The sequence below is a fragment of the Equus quagga genome, chromosome 11 (assembly GCF_021613505.1).
Source record: "Equus quagga isolate Etosha38 chromosome 11, UCLA_HA_Equagga_1.0, whole genome shotgun sequence".
Taxonomy (NCBI): domain Eukaryota; kingdom Metazoa; phylum Chordata; class Mammalia; order Perissodactyla; family Equidae; genus Equus; species Equus quagga.
The window spans coordinates 9525583-9545332 of record NC_060277.1 but is presented as its reverse complement, the minus strand read 5'-3'; the positions used below and the strand labels follow the sequence as shown (position 1 = coordinate 9545332).

The window sequence follows — 19750 nt, the reverse complement described above, 5'->3', positions numbered from 1 at the left end:
TCCAATTGTTTTAGTTTTTCATTTAGCTCCACTATTTCCTTGCTGATTTTCTGTCTGGATGATCTGTCAATTGATTGAGTGGGGTGTTGAGGTCCCCTACTATTATTGTGTTGTTTTTAACATCTTCCTTTAGGTCTGTTAATAGTTGCTTTATGAATCTTGGTGCTCCTGTGTTGGGTGCATAGATATTTATAAGCGTTATTTCTTCTTGATGAAGTGTCCCTTTGATCATTATATATTGTCCCTCTGTGTCTCTCTTTACCTGTCTTATTTTGAAATCCACTTTGTCTGATATAAGAATTGCAACACCTGCCTTTTTTTTCTTGCTATTAGCTTGAAGTATTGTCCTCCACCCTTCACCCTGAGCCTGTGTTTGTCCTTGGGGCTGAGGTGTGTTTCTTGGAGGCAACCAATTGTTGGATCTTGTTCTTTAATCCATTTTGCCACTCTGTGTCTTTTTATTGGAGAGTTCAATCCGTTCACATTGAGAGTGATTATTGACGCATGTGGACTTAATGCTGTCAATCTGTCACTCATTACCTTGTTTTCCTGTGTTTCTTTTCCTGTGTGCTTTAGACTACCCATTTAATACTGAAATTTCTTATGCTGGGTTTCTTAGATTTTTCCTTATTTATGATTTGTGACTCTGTTCTGTATTTTATTTTAGTGTCTACCCTGAAGTTTGTATTTAGAATCTCGTGTATATTATAGTCTATTCTCTGGTGGTCTCTTACTTACTTGGCCAATACTGATTTAGACCCTTTGCTCTTCCCTTCCTAAATAATTATTTTCATTTCTTATTCAAACTTCGTGTTATGAATTTGTAGTTAGAGTGATAAGATCGTCCTTGCTTTGGTAGTTTCCTTACCTTTACTCTAATGCTATAGTTGAATATTTGCTATCCTGTTCTGGTTCTATCCATCGGTCTCCCTAGTCTGTGGATTGTGACCCCTTTCTCCCTTTTTTCTTTTTTCAGGTATGAGAGCCTTCTTGAGGATTTCTTGTAATGGAGGGCTTTTATTTACAAATTCCCTTAACTTTTGTTTGTCTGGAAAAGATTTAATTTCTCCCTCATATCTGAAGGAAATTCTTGCTGGATAGAGTATTCTTGGCTGAAGATTTTTATCTTTTAAAGCTTTGAATATGTCACTCCATTCTCTCCTAGCTTGTAGGGTTTCTGTAGAGAAATATGCTGAAAGTCTGATAGGGGCTCCTTTATAGGTTATTCTCTTCTTTTTTCTTACTTCCCTGAGTATTCTTTCTTTATCTTTCCTTCTTGCCAATTGTACTACTATGTGCCTTGCAGTAGGTCTTTTTACATTGACAAATCTAGGAGATCTGAAAACTTCCTCTACACACATTTCTCCATCAATCCCTAGATTTGGGAAGTTCTCTTCAATAATTTCATTCAGCACACTTTCTGCTCCATTTTCCTTTTCCACGTTCTCGGGAATTCCTATGATCCTTAAGTTCTTACTCCTCATTGAATCCACTATCTCTCAGAGATTTTCCTCGTTTTTTTAAATTCTTAATTCTCTTTCTTCCTCTGTCTGGAGCCATTCAGCCTGGCTATCTTCAATTAAGTTAATTTGCTCTTCTATGGTGTCTACACGGGCATTCAGAGAATCTGTATTCTGTGTTATCTGGTCCATAGTGTTTGTCATCTCTAGTAATCCTGTTTGATTCTTCTTTATGATTTCAATCTGTTTTGTGAAGTAACTCCAGAACTCATTGGCTTGTTTCTCTCTCTTTCTCTCTACCTCATTGAGTTTTTTGATTATAGCTGCTCTGAACTCATTATCACTTAGTTTACCTAATTCCAAGTCCTCAGGACTTAATTCTATGTTTTTATTGTTTTCCTTCTGGTCTGGGGCTTTTATAAATTGCTGGATGGTAGAGGAGCAGTTTTTTCACACGGTGGTAGAATTCCATTGCAGTTACAGCCTGTCGCCACTAGATGGGGGTCGAGAGCCGTGTGTTCTGAGCTCTCCGCCTTAGGGCAAGATGGCGGCTACCCAGTAGCTTTGCCAGGAGGGAGGGGCTGCTATTCTCACACACAGATCTGGATTCAGATCAGTTCTGTTCTCTGGTCTCCCGAGGCCCTGGGTTTATGGGGTCCCTGTGCACAGAAGCTTTCCCCCGTCAGCTGGTTTCCACTGAACCAGCGGCAGGGGTCCTGGATGATCCCTCTGTTGTGCGGCTCCTCCCCCGCTCCTTCCCAGACCCGCGCAGCAGTGATCGCAGACTCTAGGGGAGGGAGTGATGTTCTCTCCTACCCGTTCTGGCGCCTCCGAGGCCGTCAGCAAGGTTTATGATCTCCACCTTCTTGGTACTGTAGGTCTCTAACATGTTGGCATTAGATTTATTCTCCTAAATTCAGATTTTCCAATCCTTTGTTGTATTTTGGAGGGGAGAGAATCCTGGGTCAGCTCACCCCGCCATTTTGCTCTGCCCCTTCTCCCTGAGATCTAGGTTTCTAATTTATATCTGTCAATCACAACCCTAGTTTTGGAAATATTGCTTGTCCTTCTGTTACTATAGTTTTCCTAGGCAGTGGAAGAAAAATAACTTTAATTTTACAAGATTCCTTGCTTAAGTCAATTTAGGTCTTTATGTTTCAAAACATAAAGACATATTCAACATAAATTCAAAGGAAGCTGTATTCAGAAAATTCTTAATTGTAATTTAAGGATTAGATTTTCCAAACTTCTACTGATTGTTAGGTAAGAGGGCCAGAATTTAGAAAAGGACAGAATGGAGGAGAGTGGAAAGGAAAGTCGATATTTATTCATTTACTCCAAGAAACAGCCTAGGAAGATACAGGAAAGAAAATTGATCAACAATTTAAATCTGGAATTTGTTTCCAGAAGATACTAATAAATAAAAAAGCTGTGAAGTTTGCATTCTTGAGGAAGATGATAACTCCCTTCTGGATATTGTCATAGAGGCACATGCCACAAACGTGGAGAGGTGTATCTAGCATACAGAAGTGTATGTCACAGAGGTGGAGTCCCACATCTGCAATGAATAAATCAACCCTCTTATTCTAAGATCTCCTTCTTCTGTCCCATAAGCAAAGGCCCCATTCCCATCTTATGAGGTCTTCTAAACTTATTTTTTCCTTATCTCCTGAATGCCTAAATAAACACTTTCATTTCTTTTTTATTTTTATTTTTTTTGAGGAAGATTAGCCCTGAGCTAAAATCTGCTGCCAGTGCTTCTCTTTTTTGCTGAGGAAGACTGGCCCTGAGCTAACATCTGTGCCCATCTTCCTCTACTTTATATGTGGGATGCCTGCCACAGCATGGCTTGACAAGTGGTGCATAGGTCTGCACCTGGGATCTGAACAAGTGAAGCCCAGGCAACCAAAGTGGAGTGTGTGAACTTAACCACTGCGCCACTGGTCTGGCCCCTAAATAAACACTTTTAAAAACCAGAAAAACTAAAATCAATCCTGAAGACACAGAAATCTATAAGCTAAATGACAGAGAATTCAAAATAGTTATCATTAAAAAACTCAACAAGTTAAAAGAGAATGCAGATAGACAATTCAATGAGTTCAGAAGCTACTTCAGAAAAGAGATTGAAACTATAAAGAAGAACCAATCAGAAATATTGGAGATGAAAAACACAATGGATGAGATAATGCAGAATGTGGTTTCTCTGAACAGTAGAGCTGATATCATGGAGGAAAAAATCAGCAACATTGAGGACAGAAATATAGAAATGTTTCAGATGCAGGAGGAGAGAGAACAAAGACTAAAAAGGAATAAAGAAAGTCTCTGAGAAATATGCAACTCAATTAGGAAATGCAACACAAGGATTATAAGCATTCAAGAGGGAGAAGAGAAGGAAAATGGAGCAGAAAGCTTGTTCAAAGAAATAACAGCAGAGAACTTCCCAAGTGTGGGGAAGGGGATGGAAATCCATGTGAAAGAAACAGCTAGATCTCCTAACTATGTCAACGGAAAAAGACTAATTGTAAGGCATATAATAGTGAAGCTGGCAAAAGAAAACAACAAAGAAAAAATACTACGGGCAGGAAAGTAGAAGAAAATAACTTACAAAGGAACCTCTAACAGGCTTTCAGTGTATTTCTCAGCAGAAACCTTACAGGCTAGGAGAGAGTGGAATGCTATATTCAAATCTTTGAAAGACAAAAACTTTCAGCCAAGCATACTCTATTCAGTGAAAATATCCCTCAGATGTGATGGAGAAATAAAAACTTTCCCACATAAACAAAAGCTAAGAGAGTTCATTACCACAAGATCCCCCCCCCCCCAAGCTAAAGGCAAACAAAAGAAAGCAGGTATCAAAATACTTATATCAGACAAAGTAGACTTCAAGATAAGACAGGTAAAGAGAGACAAAAAGGGGCAGTATATAATGATCAAAGGGACACTCCACCAAGAAAACATAACACTTATAAATATCTATGCACCCAACACAAGAACACCAAAGTACATAAAGCAACTATTAACAAAGCTAAAAGAGATATTAACAACAACACAATAACAGTAGGGGACCTCAACACACCACTCATATTAATGGGTAGATCATCCAAACAGAAAGTCAACAAGGAAACAGTGGAATTAAATGAAAACCTAGACCAGATGGACTGAATAGATATATATAGAACACTCCATCCATAAAAAGCAGAATAAACATTCTTCTCAAGTGTGCATGGAACATTCTCAAGGATAGACCGTATGTTGGGAAACAAGGCAAGCTTCAATAAATTTAAGAAGATTGAAATAATAATGAGCATCTTTTCTGACCATGATGCTATGAAACTAGAAATTAACTACAAGAAAAAAGCTGAGAAAGGGACAAAGATGGGGAGACTAGACAACATGCTACTGAACAACCAATGGATCATTGAAGAAATTAAAGGAGAAATCAAAAATATCTGGAGACAAATGAAAATGATAGCATGCCATACCAACTCATATGGGATGCAGCAAAAGCAGTCCTAAGAGGGAAATTCATTGCAATACAGGCTCACCTTAATAAACAAGAAAAATCCCAAATAAGCAATCTTGAACTACACCTAACAGAATTAGAAAAAGAAGAGCAAAGTCCAAAGTCAGCAGAAGGAGGGAAATAATAAAAATCAGAGTAGATATAAATGAAATTAAAACAAAAAAGGAAGTAGCAAGGGTCAATGAAACAAAGAGATGGTTCTTTGAGAAGATAAAAAAATTGACAAATTCTTAGCCAGACTCACAAAGAAAAAAGAGAAGTTTCAAATACATAAAATTAGAAATGAAAGAGGATAAATTACAATGGATATCACAGAATTACAAAAGATTATAAGAGAATACTACAAAAACCTATACACCAACAAATTGGACAATCTAGAAGAAACAGATAAATTCTTAGACTCTTACAACCTCAGAAAACTGAATCAAGAGGAAATAAAGAATCTGAATAGACCATTCACAAGTAAAGAGATTGAAACAATAATCAAAAACCTCCCCAAAAATAAAAGGTCAGCACCAGACGGCTTCTCTGGAGAATTCTACCAAACATTCAAAGGAGATTTAATACCTATCCTCAAACTATTCCAAAAATTAGGGAAGATGGAACTAACACATTCTACAAGGCCAGCGTCATCCTGATACGAAAGCCTGAAAAGGACAACACAAAAAAGGAAAATTACAGGCCAATATTGCTGATGATCATAGATGCAAAAATCCTCAACAAAATATTGGCAACCTGAATAAAGCAATTCATCAAAACATGATACACCATGATCAAGTGGGATTTAGACCAGGCACATGAGGATGGTTCAACATCCACAATTCAATCAATGTGATACACCACATTAACAAAATGAGGAATAAAAGCCAAATGATCATCTCAAAAGACTCAGAGAAAGCATGTAACAAAATCCAACATCAATTTATGATTAAAACTTATAACACAATGTGGATAAAAAGGACACTGCCTCAACATAATAAAGGTCATATATGACAAACCCACAGCCAACATCATACTCAATGGAGAAATGCTGAAACATCTCTCTGAGAACAGGAACAAGAAAAGGATGCCCACTCTCACCACTCTTCAACACTGTACTGGAAGTTCTGGCCAGAGCAATTAGGCAAGAAAAAGGAATAAAAGGAATCCAAATCAGAAATAAAGAAGTGAAACTCTTGCTGTTTGCAGATGACATGATTTTATATATAGTAAACCTGAAAGAATCCATCAGAAAACTATTAGAAGTAATCAACAACTAGAGTAAAGTTGCAAGTACAAAATCAGCTTACAAAAATCAGTTGCATTTCTATACTCTAATAATGAACCAACAGAAAGAGAACTCAAGAATACAATCCCATTTACAACTACAACAAAAAGAATACAATATCGAGAAATAAATTCAACCAAGGAGTTGAGAAACCTGTACAATTAAAGCTATAAGACATTATTGAAAGAAATAGATGATATCCTAAGGAAATGGAAAGATATTCCATGCACATGGATCAAAAGAATAAACATAGTTAAAATGTCCATACTACCCAAAGCAATCTACAGATTCAATGCAATTCCTATCAGAATCCCAATGACATTCTTCATGGAAATAGAACAAAGAATCCTAAAATTCATATGGGGCAACAAAAGACCCCAAATAACTAAAGCAATCCTGAGAAAAAAGAACAAAGCTGGAGGCATCACAATGCCTGACTTCAAAATGTATTACAAAGCCATAGTGATCAAAACAGTATGGTACTGGTACAAAAACAGGCACACAGATTAATGGAACAGAATTGAAAGCCCAGAAATAAAACCACACATATACAGAGAGCTAAACTTCAACAAAGGTGCTAAGAACATACAATGGAGAAAAGATAGTCTCTCCAATAAATGGTGTTGGGGAAACTGGACAGCCACATGCAGAAGAATGCAGGTAGACCATTGTCTTATGCTATACACAAAAATAAACTTAAAATGGATCGAAGACATGAAGGTAAGACCTGAAACCATAAAACTTCTGAAAGAAAATATAGGTAGTACACTCTTTGACACGGATCTTAAAAGAATCTTTTTGAATGCCATGTCTTCTCAGACAGGGGAAACAAAAGAACAATAATCAAGTGCGAGGGACTTCATCAGACTAAAGAGCTTCTGCAAGGCAAAGGGAACCAGATATTTCTCCAAAGAAGATGTACAGATAGATAGTAGGCACATGAAAAGATGTTCAACATCAGTAATCATCAGGGAAATGCAAATCAAAACTACACTAAGATATCACCTTACATCCTTTAAAATGCTTATAATAACCAAGACCAAAAATAACAAATGTTGGGGAGGTGGTGGATAAAAGGGAACCCTCCTACATTGCTGGTGGGAATGCAAACTGGTGCAGACACTATGAAAAACAGTATGGAGATTTCTCAAACAACTGAAAATAGAAATACCATATGACCCAGCTATCCCACTATTGGATATCTATCCAAAGAACTTGAAATCAATAATTCAAAGTGACTTATGTACCCCTATGTTCATTGCAGGGTTATTCACAATAGTCAAGATGTGGAAGCAACCCATGTGCCCCTTGACCGATGATTGGATAAACAAGATGTGGTATATATACACAACGGAATACTACTCAGCCGTAAACAAAGACAAAATCTTCCCATTCACAACAACATGAATGGACCTGGAGGGTATTATGTTAAATGAAATAAGCCAGACAAAGAGAAACACCATATGATTTCACTCATATGTGGAAGATAAACACATGGACAAAGAAAACAGTTCAGTGGTTACCTGAGGAAGGGGAGCACTTACATGGTGACGGACAAATAATAACGTACAACTGAAATTTCACAATGTTGTAAACTATTATGAACTCAATTTAAAAAACAGAAAAACTACATCTTTGCTGTAAAACCCACGAACCAATGCCAAATTGAAATAGTTGGGATCTTGTTCTTTGGTATTGTAAGGTTTTTTTAAAAAAATAAAAGACTCTAATGAATTTTCCTTTTCTTGGCTCCTGCATCCTTCTCCCTTTGTGCTGACACAGATATCTACAGCTGAAGTCAGATTGACTATAGAGCTATATGAATTCTTTATTGCTAAGGAATACCAATGAATGAACTTTGTAGAACATGTTATCAAACTAGGCCACCAATGAAAAAAAGTTTCGAATCTTCGCCTGTATCAGAATCAGGGTTCTCTCCTCAGAGTCAAATGACTTTGCAAGGCTCTAGAGTTGCTCAGTTTCTTTCCCCTTCAAAAGTCATTCTTTGGTGCTAGTAATTACTTTAGAACACTGTTGTTCTTTTCCTAGCATACTGTTTGCTAATAGTGCTTGAAGGTTTTCAGAGTGGAACTTACTTTCCATGACTAGTACAGTGAAATTTAGGTAATACAGAAATTTGAAAGCAAAGGAGTGACCTTAACTCCAGAAAATCTAAGAGGTCTTAAGGACCATGGCTTATCAGAGAGAAGAAAACAAATGGAGCTTCTCTTATTAATGGGATGTGGTTGCTATGGAACCAGAGGAAGTGGGGTTGGGAGGAAACTGGAGATGATCTTGTCATAGCTGGGGCTTATAAAATCTCCATGGAAAATATCCCCTTTAAAAAGTCAGTTTTGGGCTCAGTAATTGCCTGCCTTTTGTGGTGTGCTTCACACAATATGATCAAAAGAGCTCTAGATCCTTATGGAGAATCAATCTCTGTATTCTTTAAGCTACTCTAGGACCCCTAAGGGGCTCAAGGCTACTGGTGAGAGAGTTTTTGATACAAAAAAACTCTTCAGTCATTGTAGAAACCCTCTTTTGGAGCAGGGTACAGGTTGTTAGAAGGTTTTCCAAATTACCAATAATGAACTGAACCCGATGCAAGACCATCTTGCTTTAAAAAACCACGGCAACATGATAACATGTGCTTCTCTAATATTCATTGTTGTATCAAGTTCAGAATCTTATAAAAAATATGCTTCAAGTGCCATTACAAGATGGCAGGTAGGTATCATATAGGTTAAAAAGTGATAGCCCACAATTGTGCTTTAAAAATTTTGGAATTAGTTGCCAAATTTTAAAATATAGACAATATACATTTTAAAAATCAAGATTTCCAGTTTCACTTGAAAAATTGGAAGACCTGGTAAAGTTGGGTCTTGGTTATGGCGTGGCAACCTTGGGTTGGAACTGAATATTGAGACATACAATATCCAGGGTGCCCCATCACTCAGCACAAACAGTTTCACTCATTCATATAACCTCCTCAGCCCCTAGTAACAGTGGAGAGTTCAGACTCTGCCCTGGACTGCTAAGGTCATGTCTATGGAAGGGGCTCAAGAAACCCAGTCTTCCAGTCAGTATCTTACAGGACTCCTTTTTGCACCATCTAGACCCTGCCTACTCTTTTCCAGGGGCTTGCTTCTATATGAGGCAGGCAACACAATCCTGTACCAGTGACTCTAATGGATAAAATGTCTTTATTTTGATCTTAAATCTACTTAAAGCTAAAAATCACTTAAAGTGATTCAAAGAATAAATCTACTTTATCTTCTATATATTACACTTGGACAGGTACAATGCAAAGGGCTCAGAAAGTCCCACACAAGCAAATGGATTTAGGATTGGAAGCTTTCTCAGCCAAGATTGTCTTAAATTTGAGAATCTGTTTAATGACTTTTCAAATAATCATCGTTAAAAAATTATTTTATATCTTAGATACTTGACCCACAGGAAATGTATGCTTACTAAGCTATGAACGTCATCAGCAAAAGCAGAGATTTATATCCCCTTCTAATTTGCTCTAGTTAATGAATTGGATTCTAAGCGCCATTGCATTTAGTAACTACGATGCATTTAGAAATTATGGCTAGGCAGTGACAGAAGTTCCTTATAGCCTTTCTCTATAATGAGGCAAAGAAACAAAAACTGCAGCCAGTATTTATAAGTTGAAACAATGACTTGTCCAGTCTTTTTTACACTGTGTCTCAACCAGCTTCTACCTTATTAATGCAGTGACATTAACATCTCAAGGATTTTCTTCTCCAGGCTATACATTCTCCCCAGTTCTTTCGAGCATTTGTCATATGACATGGTTTCATGTTGACCTTATGATCAACTAAACTCCTTGTCTTTTTTTGTGTAAATAGCTATGAATATATTTCTCTCTTTTTGTATTTCTGTAAATTAAAAAAAAATCAAATTGTAGGATATCACATTTATTCATATTAAATTTCATCTCATTAACCCTAGTATGTTGACATGATTCTGATTTTTGTTTTGTCCTTGCCTATATCTTTCTTGATTGCTGCTAAGGAGGATGCTGCTAAGGAGGATGCTGCCTGGATGTTCTTTTATTTACTAGAGACATAGTTGAAATAACTTGAAAACAAATGGCATAAGACGAAAGACTGAGTTAACTTCTGATTACAAATTTATGAAAACATGAACATATTTATGAACATAGCATGACAATCACAATTTCTATAACCTCTACCCATGTGCCAAGTAAGTAAAAATCATGAATAAAGTATGATTATAGAATATTTTCTCTGAAAATCTAAATGGATTAGAAAAAAATCTTGTTCCCATGGTTTTATTCAATGACATCAACTATTCCTGGAAAACTGGCCCTTTCCCATTTTTGAAGACAAAAGAAGTAGATAGAGAAGTAATTGGCTTAACAAAAAATTCACAGAGTATATTTAAAAGGGCAAATAACTGAACCCAAGCTTTTAAAATCAAATAACATACCCACGGAGTGTGTTTTGTTTGTATGTGTATACGCATATTAGTAGAGAAAATGAGTATGAGGGTCTGTGCATGTCTATGTGCACATGTGTGTGTGTGAATATATGTGTGGTGTATGTGTTGGAGCATGCGTGTGTATATATGTATGTGTTTTAGGTCTGGGGAGGAATTTTAGTACATCTTAAAAATTTCTCAGTGAATTCCAAAACACAAGGAATAATAAAAAAATCTGTAATCTCTATCCATATACCAAACAGATCATTTGAAAGCTATTACAGATATCAGAAAACATGCTCATTGAAATAAGTCATAATCTGATTTTACTTATGTTAAGGGTTATTATATTTACTTATATTAAGGGTTACCATGATATCCTTTGGAAGTGTACTGTATTTGATCAAATCAGTCAGCTAATTTCAATGTTATTTTGGAATAAATAGAAAATCACTAAATTTCTGAAATTTTAATTTGAACAAAAACAAGTACCATAGTCTAGGCTAAGTAAATTTCCTTAGTCCCTTGAATAACTTTGAAGAATACACACACATCCACACACATCTTCTTTAGACATGAGAGCAACTTAACAGCTACACGTATAGAGATGCCTTAACAAGTAATAAATAAGTACCTGGGGAGTTCATACATGAACATAAGGGCATGAGATATCACTGGAATAAGAATAAAATAATCCACACATTAAGGAAGTTATGGTAAGTAATCATAGATGAACCAAATTCATTTCCTAAAGTATTATCTTTTTTAAAGAAAATTTACCCTTTTTACATTGTTACTCAAATTGAAAGAATTTTGGTTAATATGGCTTTAAACTATGACTTTCTTCCTATTAAATTATACTTAAAGGCAGAGATAAAAACGTAGATGTAATAACACTGGAAACTAAGGTTAATAGTCAAGCATTTGCTATAATCTGAGAAAATTTCCCTTTAACAATAGCATCAGTGGAATTCAACCAAGAAATATAAACTATCTTTTATGTAGACTTTACTGCCTGAAACAGAAGAATTGGAGATGCAGACCAATCAAAACTAGACATCCCTGTTTCTTAAAAGGTTAAACATAAATTTGCATATGACTCAGCAATTCCACACTTAGGTATATACCCAAGAGATATGAGAACTTGCATTCACAAAAGGACTTGCACAAGAATATTCTTTTCTTTTTTTTTTTTTTTTAAAGATTGGCACTGAGCTAACAACTGTTGCCAATCTTCCTTTTTTTTTTAAAGACTGGCACCTGGGCTAACAACTGTTGCCAATCTTTTTTTTTTTTCTCCTTTATCTCCCCAAACCCCCCGTGTACACAGTTGTATATCTTAGTTGCAGGTCTTTCTAGTTGTGGGATGTGGGACACCGCCTCAACGTGGCCTGACGAGCGGTGCCATGTCCGTGCCCAGGATCCGAACCCTGGGCTGCCGCAGCGGAGCATGCAAACTTAACCACTCGGCCACGGAGCCGGTCCCCAAGAATATTCTTAACAGCATTATTCATAATAGCCCCAAATTGGAAACAACCCAAATATCCATCTACTGGTGAATGGACAGACAAAATATTGGCATCCACACAATGGAGTATTACTCAGAATAAAAAAGAAATGAACTACTGATACATAATATGACATGGATGAGCCTCAAAAACATGTTAAGTGAAAGAAGCCAAAGATAAGAGACCACATATTGTATGATTCCATTTATATGAAATGTCTATAAAAGGAAAATCAATAGATATAGAAAGTAGATTAGTGGTTACTTGGAGTAGCGAGAGGGAGACAAAGAATGGGGATTAACAGTAGATGGGCCTGAGGGATCTTATTGAGGTGATAAAAATGTTCTAAAACTGATTTATCATCATAATTGCACAACTTGGAAAATTTACTAAAAAAATCACTGAATTGTACAGCTGAAATGGGTTAGTTATATAACATGTAAAGCATGCCTCAATAAAGTTATTAAAAAATAAACAACTAGGCAGGACTTAGACATCCCAACTCTGCCTTACCCAATACATGCATAAGAATTGCACAGATACGGCTTTATTGTGTATTTGGAGAAGTGGCCTGGCCCATTTGCAATCAGCAAGTCTCTGATTATTAAAACCCCAATACAAGTAGGAACGAAGCAGGGAAGGAGCTAGGTAACTACTTGTGCGATGAATCATGAAATATATTCTTTCCTTATTCAGGGCTTCCTAGGCAGAAGCAGAAGCAGAAAAGCCTTGGCAGCATCTATGTTAGGGTTTATGGTTTCTCATATACGAAAGGTAGGCACCAGAACAACGACAAACTGCAAAACTCCCTCAAAGTCGATGGACTTGAGTGCTGTTGTAATAGACTTTCCTACATTCCTTCAGAATAGGTCAGAACTAGATGAATGTCTACTAGCTGTCAGAAATTGGGGGCGAGTTGTGCATATCAAGTTGCACCTCAGCTTCGGAACTTCAGTGGGTAGTGAGAGGGACTAACAAAAAAGCTACCCAGTGAGTGTCTTGAGCCAACAATGAATTTAAAAAGAGAGACTGACATTCGATAACATTTTCTAAAAAGACAGAAAAAGTAGGAAAGGAGATAAAAGTTCATTGGATGAAGGCATTTCGATGGGGAAAGGATAGTCTTTTCAACAAATGGCGCTCGTGCAACTGGAAATCCACATGCAAAAAAAGATGAATTTAGATGCCTAATTCACACCATACACAAAAGTTAACTCAAAATGGATCATAGACCTGAATGTAAGAGATAAAACTAGAAAACTCTTAAATTAAAACAGTAGACTGAATTATCCTGTAGGTTAGACAAAGATACATGCTACAATAAGGATGAACCTTAAAAATACTGGTGAAGCAAAAGAAGTCAGATGCAAAAGGTCACATATTGTATGATTACAATTGTATGAAATAATCAGAAAATATAAAGCTATAGATTCAGAAAACAGATTAGTGCTTGACTAGGGTTAGGGGTGAGAACAAAAGGTGACTGCAAATGGGCACTAGGGATCTTTTTGGGGTGATAGAAATATTCTAAAATTGTATTATGGAGATGGCTGCACACATACATTTACTAAAAAACATTAAATTGTACACTTAAAACAAGTGAATTTATGTATGTAAATTATACCTCAATAAACCTGTTAAAATAAAATGTATTGGGTCAATTTAAAAAAAGCATTCAGCTAAAGAGAAAGGAAAAAAACAAAAATAGACGTCTGAATATTTACTCTGAAAAACAGAAGGCAGTTTTAGAAAATATTCTTAATAAGATAACGGCTTCTGTGAACTAAAAATAGAAGGTCATAGAGAAGATTAAGCTCTGAAGAGTAGGGAACTGCTGAGAATAAGAAAAGTCACAGAAGATACTAAAATTCAATGCAAGAATTAAATTTTGCACTGGAGTCTTCAAAAAGCCCAACTGACATGGCAGGAAATTAACTCTATATTGAGAACAAACTTGAGAAATTGTCCAAGGATACAGGTGAAAAGGATAAAAAGAAAGTTAAAGGATGAGAAGAGAGTAGTAAAGAATACAAAGTGAAGCAAATCCTAAGAAGAAAAAATAAAGTGCATGTGATTATTAGGCCTATAATTCAAGAAAGCTCTCAGAGCTAATTAATACATAAATGCTAATTTTTAGAATAAACAAAGACCATCACCTAGATATATCCTGGCAATATTTTTGAACTGGTTATTCTCCTTTAGCTACCCAGATTCATTCTTGCTCCTTCTCTGCCCAACTCTGAGCTCCAGGAGGCTAACCTCTGCATACTTTTTTACCTGGGCTCCCTCTCCCACCAGTTGCCTTCTAGTTGGGTTTGGCCAATAGAAGGCCCTGGTGGAAATGCTGAGGAATGGAAGGTAGGAGGAGAGATAGTTAAAGGTATTTCTCCTTGCTCCCTCACTTTTTCAATAACACATCTGGGCAGTAGCTAAGACCCCTCCAGAGCACAGGCTCCCACTGAGTGGACCCTCCTCCACACTTCCAGCTTTCACTGGCCCCTGTGCCAACATTTCTTCAGCAGCATCTTTATTTCTAGAAGTGTTCATGGTTTCTGAGTGTTGTTGGTCTTCCCTGAATGCCTCATCAGGCCAAATTAAGAGAATGTTCCCTTAATCCTGCCCTGGACACTGTGAGTAATCCTACTCATCTGACTCATCTAAGGTGAGTTCTAATTCCTACTGGAGGAGCCTGATTGATGCAAAGGGTAAAGAAACATATCCATAAATATGTAGAGAGAAAATAATTTGACCCACAAAGGAATCAAAGTCAGAACAATCTCACATTTCTCCACTGCAAAACAAATGCCAGAGGCTAATGGAACAGAATATACAATATGGGGAAAAATATTTTTTTTTCTTGCTGAGGAAGATTTGCCCTGAGCTAATATCTCTTGCCAATCTTCCTCCTTTTGCTTGAGCAAGATTCACCCTGAGCTAAAATCTGTGCCAATCTTCCTCTATTTTGTATGTGAGTCTCCACAGCATGACCCCTGATGAGTGGTGTAGGTCCACGCCCAGTAACTGAACCTGAGCCACCAAAGTGGAGCATGCCAAACTTAACCATTGGCCATTGGGCCAGCCCTGAGAAGAAAAATTTTTGACTCAATTATTCCATTCTGCCGTTCCTGTTTGAAGTCATCCAAATGCTGTTTTCAAAAGTGCAAAGGCTCAGAAAATATGGCATCTACAAATTTTTTATGAAAAAAATCAAGAGCATTATTTAAATTATTTAAAGTTGAAGTCTCAGAAATACAGAAGTTGTGGTTTAAAATCATTGACAGCAAGTATTGAAATTGTTTGACTATACAGAATTGTTCATATGACTATATAATTACGTATGAAGTAAAAAAATCCTTTAAATTAAGACTATATATTATATCAATGAATAATTTAATAGTAACAATCTTAATCTATAATCCCACATTAAATTAACAAAGACCAGATAGTAATCCAAGGGATTGGACTAACTGAAAGAATTCTTAATTCCTTGTTTCATTCTTGAATTTGTTAATTGGGAAAATTGAGAATCATACATGTGTTACAAAAGAACTCAAGGTTAATACCAGTAGCATTAAAAATAGGATAACTACTTTCCAAATCATTGTAGAACATAATTATTCTAATTTAAATCTAGCCATACCTCTAAATAAACGAATTTGATAGCTGTATGTTATCCTTGAAAGACAATACTTTCCATGTAACAGATCCTCCTGAATACACACAAATGGCTATCATAAAGTTCTATGAATCTTTTCTTCCATATGCAAGGAGGCAGTGGATACAACCATATACCAACATATTAGTCATTCATTGTGCTCTTGACTACAATAATCAATTGGGCAGTCTAATTAGTTCTACGATTATTCCGGGTTCCTGGCCAATGTAACGGTAAGAACACTTACTCCGTGAAGGAAAGAAAAAACAATGTAGTTTATTTTATTAACCACTCACCACTATAATTAATTGGCCAGACAAATAGGAAATAATGGAGCTAGTAAGCAGACGAATATAGAATACTTTGAATTTTTAATTTTAAGCGCTTCTGAGCTGAATCAAGATGAATATAAATGGCCCCATTAGGTGAACTATACAAGCATAAAACGGAAATGTCAGGAGAGAAGTTAAATGGCATCTTTAAATGTCATCTTCAAATGTCATTTACCATCTGGATAAAGATCAGTTTAACTGACCCTGAAATGTAAAAATGGAATTAAAACAGAGATATCAAATAAGTGACTGTATTTCCATTAAAAGGCAATCAAGTCTAAAATCTTCAAGATACAACTGAATTTTCAATTTGGAAAATACTTCATAATATAAAGTTAAATTGCATGTTATATTTACTCAAATGTAACACAAGTATTGGAAAACAAAGGAACCGAGTAAATTCTAATCTAAAGAGCTAAAAATGAACTCCCCTGACAGCGATCATATCTTCTTAAACACCTCTTCTCTTGCCCAAGTATTTATTGATAACAGTCTGTGTGTGTGAATTAAATAGAAACATGGTTCTAAAATTCAAAGAGCATAGAATTTAGCTATGGAGTCAATAAAACCTACAAAACAACCTAATGTAGCTTATGCTTGAATACACTAGCCCTTCTCTCTCTGTTAGGGTATTTCTCTTTAAGAGGAACATTTATAGAGCAGCAAACGTAGGAGAGAGACATTTATCCAGACAAGTCAGCATTGTTAGCCCTGTTGAACGCAGGGGCAGACAGTGCAGCTGCATTGTCTGCACATCCCCCAAAACCTTTGCAAATGTGAGCTAATGGTTGGGGAAGCAGTAACGACTAAGGACATGCCTAGTGGAAGAGGGAAAAGGACAGGTGGAAGAAATTAGAATGGCTTCAGAGTGAAGTGAGACGAAAGGGGGAGCTTCAGAGAATGGTAGACATTCATGGAAATAGAGAAAGCAAAAGTGTTTCAAAGGCCTGTACAAATGAATTGGGGTCTTAGATCCATCTAAAATTTCAACCTCATGGATTTAAAAATTATTTCTAGGAGTTAAGTCCTAATCAGCTAATCAAGAGCTAAGTCATGATAACAACAAAAACGACATCTGATGTCTATATTGTATCTTACAGTTTATAAAGCACTTTCACACATATTATCTCTTGTTATCCTTGTGAATAGACCGGAAAGAGAAAATATTCATTTTCCTTTAACAGGTGATTAAACTGAGAGTTGGTTATTAAGTGACTTATCTGAAATAACACAGGTATTAAGTCTGTAAAAAGAGGAGATAGGATCAACAGACCTGAAAACATTTTTTCTAGCCCCATAGTCCTAGGTTTTTGTTTTCCTCCAAAGATTCTCTTTCTTTGAGACAGAGTAGGTTCTTCCTATAGACACCTTGGAATCCTTCTCTCAATGGTTGCTCAGAGCATTTCCTAAACTGTGCTAGAGGTGCAGAACTTGGGGATTCTAGGAGTATTGAGGCCCCTAAAGAGGGAAGGTCATTTGTGGGTCAGGAAGAAGGTGGAAATGGCTGTGGAAGGGACAGCCTGAGTCCCAGCAGTGAGGCCATGCAGCACCGGCCAGTGGAATCTGTGGGCTTGGAGGCAGACCGACCAGTGTGGACCCAACCTGCCGACTAGTGATATTCACCTTTCTAAGCCTTGAGTATTTATCTCTAAAATGAAACTATTAACAACATAATTATTCATAAAGTATCTGGCACAGTGACTAGCTTATAATTAGACTCAACGCTTGTGCCTATTGAGCAACTGCAGCCCTGGGGTAATTTTCCATACCTCTCCAGCCAAATTAACTGCTGAACTGACTGTCCCAAACCTTGAAGATTTAAATCAAACTTAGTTGGACAGTTTTTAGGAGTGCCAGAATCTGCAGTCTTCTCTCATTCTCTGAACCTCCATTTCACATTTTCTCATCAAAGCACACACAAGTTAAACTGCAGAGCTGACGTCCAGGCCATCAGAGCCATCGTCTTGTTTTTGAGCTCCTGTCCTCATTCCCCCTTCCAAGGGGCCTGTGAGACCTTGTCTCAGGGAAGACTTGCTTCTGGGGAATAACTGGGGTTTGAGAGAAGCAAGGTAGAGGACTGGAAGTTTCTAGGAGGTAACAAAGTCTCAAGAGACCTCTATTCTGGAAGCAGGGTGAGGCTGCAGTTACTCATCTGCTTCCTTCTCATCTTGTTTGTATGTCACTAAGCACCGTGGAAAGAGGGCTGGTTCTGAGTCACGTTTCTTGTTCTCCCTGCAACATAGGGCCTGAAACACCTCTCCTAATTTCCATTCATTCTGTCATTCAACATTATTTATTGTTTATCAACTTTGTATCAACAACTTCTGGTTTTGAGGACACAATGATGAGTAAGACAGACGCAGTCCTTATGCTCAGGGAGTTTATAGTCTAGTGCAGGAAAAAGATATATACAAATTAAATATGAAATAACAGTTGTTATAATATTATAGAAGAACGTGGTCTAACTGACTACATGCTGGGCACAGAACTGGATGCTGAGAATGCCACAGTGATCAAAACAGGCATCAGCCCTGTCCTCATAGAGTTTACCCTCCTGAGGTAATGAAGATCAAAGTATTCAGTACAGTGTGCATATGTGTAACTATTGTCAAAGTACAACCTCTACAAAAATGTCTTTTCTATCAGAAAATAATTAACTTGATGTCAGGGACTACTCTCATGGTGACACTAACTGTTAATCCCCTTATATAAATTACACATATGCTCAATAAAAGCTTGCAAAAAGCTTGCTAAATTAAAGTCAGATTAAAGTTTTTGGGTTTTAGCCTTGAGGAAAGGGCTGAGACAGAGAGCAGATGCTGTTTTCTGCCACTGCTAGAGACAAGGCCTTCCTCAGGCAGCCAACAGTGGCCACGGTAGAGGGGAGTGGTAGAGGGGAGTCATTAATTACTACCCAAAAGCCTGAAGGCAACACAGGAACTAGTCAGGTCACAGCTACACCCTTCAGAGTCCCTCAAGGAAAGGACTGAGTTGTTTAAAAGGGGTAGGTCCTACATGAGGTTTTTGTCTGTCAGACACACACACAAAGGCCAAGTGACCTCAAGAGATTCCTGTTATGCTCCTGGAAACATAAAGACTTTCACCTTCAAAAAACATCAGAGAAGTCACAGGGGGATGAAAATAAATTTCAATAACAGCAGAAAACAAATGTTTGAATGTTCCACTGATGACCAGCACTCGCTAACTCAAGGCCACATCCATATGGTGAGAACCTGGCAGTCTTCCAGGGGAAGAAGCCACCCCACAGTCTACACAGTAAAGAACCTACCTCAGAGATGTTCTGTACAACTTAGCACGTCTAGGCACCATCATTCAATTTTCTGGTTTATTTCTTATTGGACAAGATGGGGAATTTTTGGTTACCATGAGATCTCTGTGGCCTCTTGGAGTGGAAAGCTAAGGCTAAATCCAAACTATGGCTCAGATTATTCCGAAGGCACCACTTGTCCTGAGCCCCATGTGTCAGGTCTTCAGTTCTGATTTCTACACTAAACCAGGGCCTGAATGCTGAGGAGTA

General features: G+C 37.2%; 1 protein-coding gene across 2 annotated transcripts in view; it reads right to left on the bottom strand.

Moving 5' to 3' along the window:
- SOGA3 (SOGA family member 3) overlaps positions 1 to 19750 on the bottom strand; it is a 64211-nt gene that overhangs the window by 34214 nt on the left and 10247 nt on the right. The gene's annotated exons all lie outside the window — the stretch shown is intronic.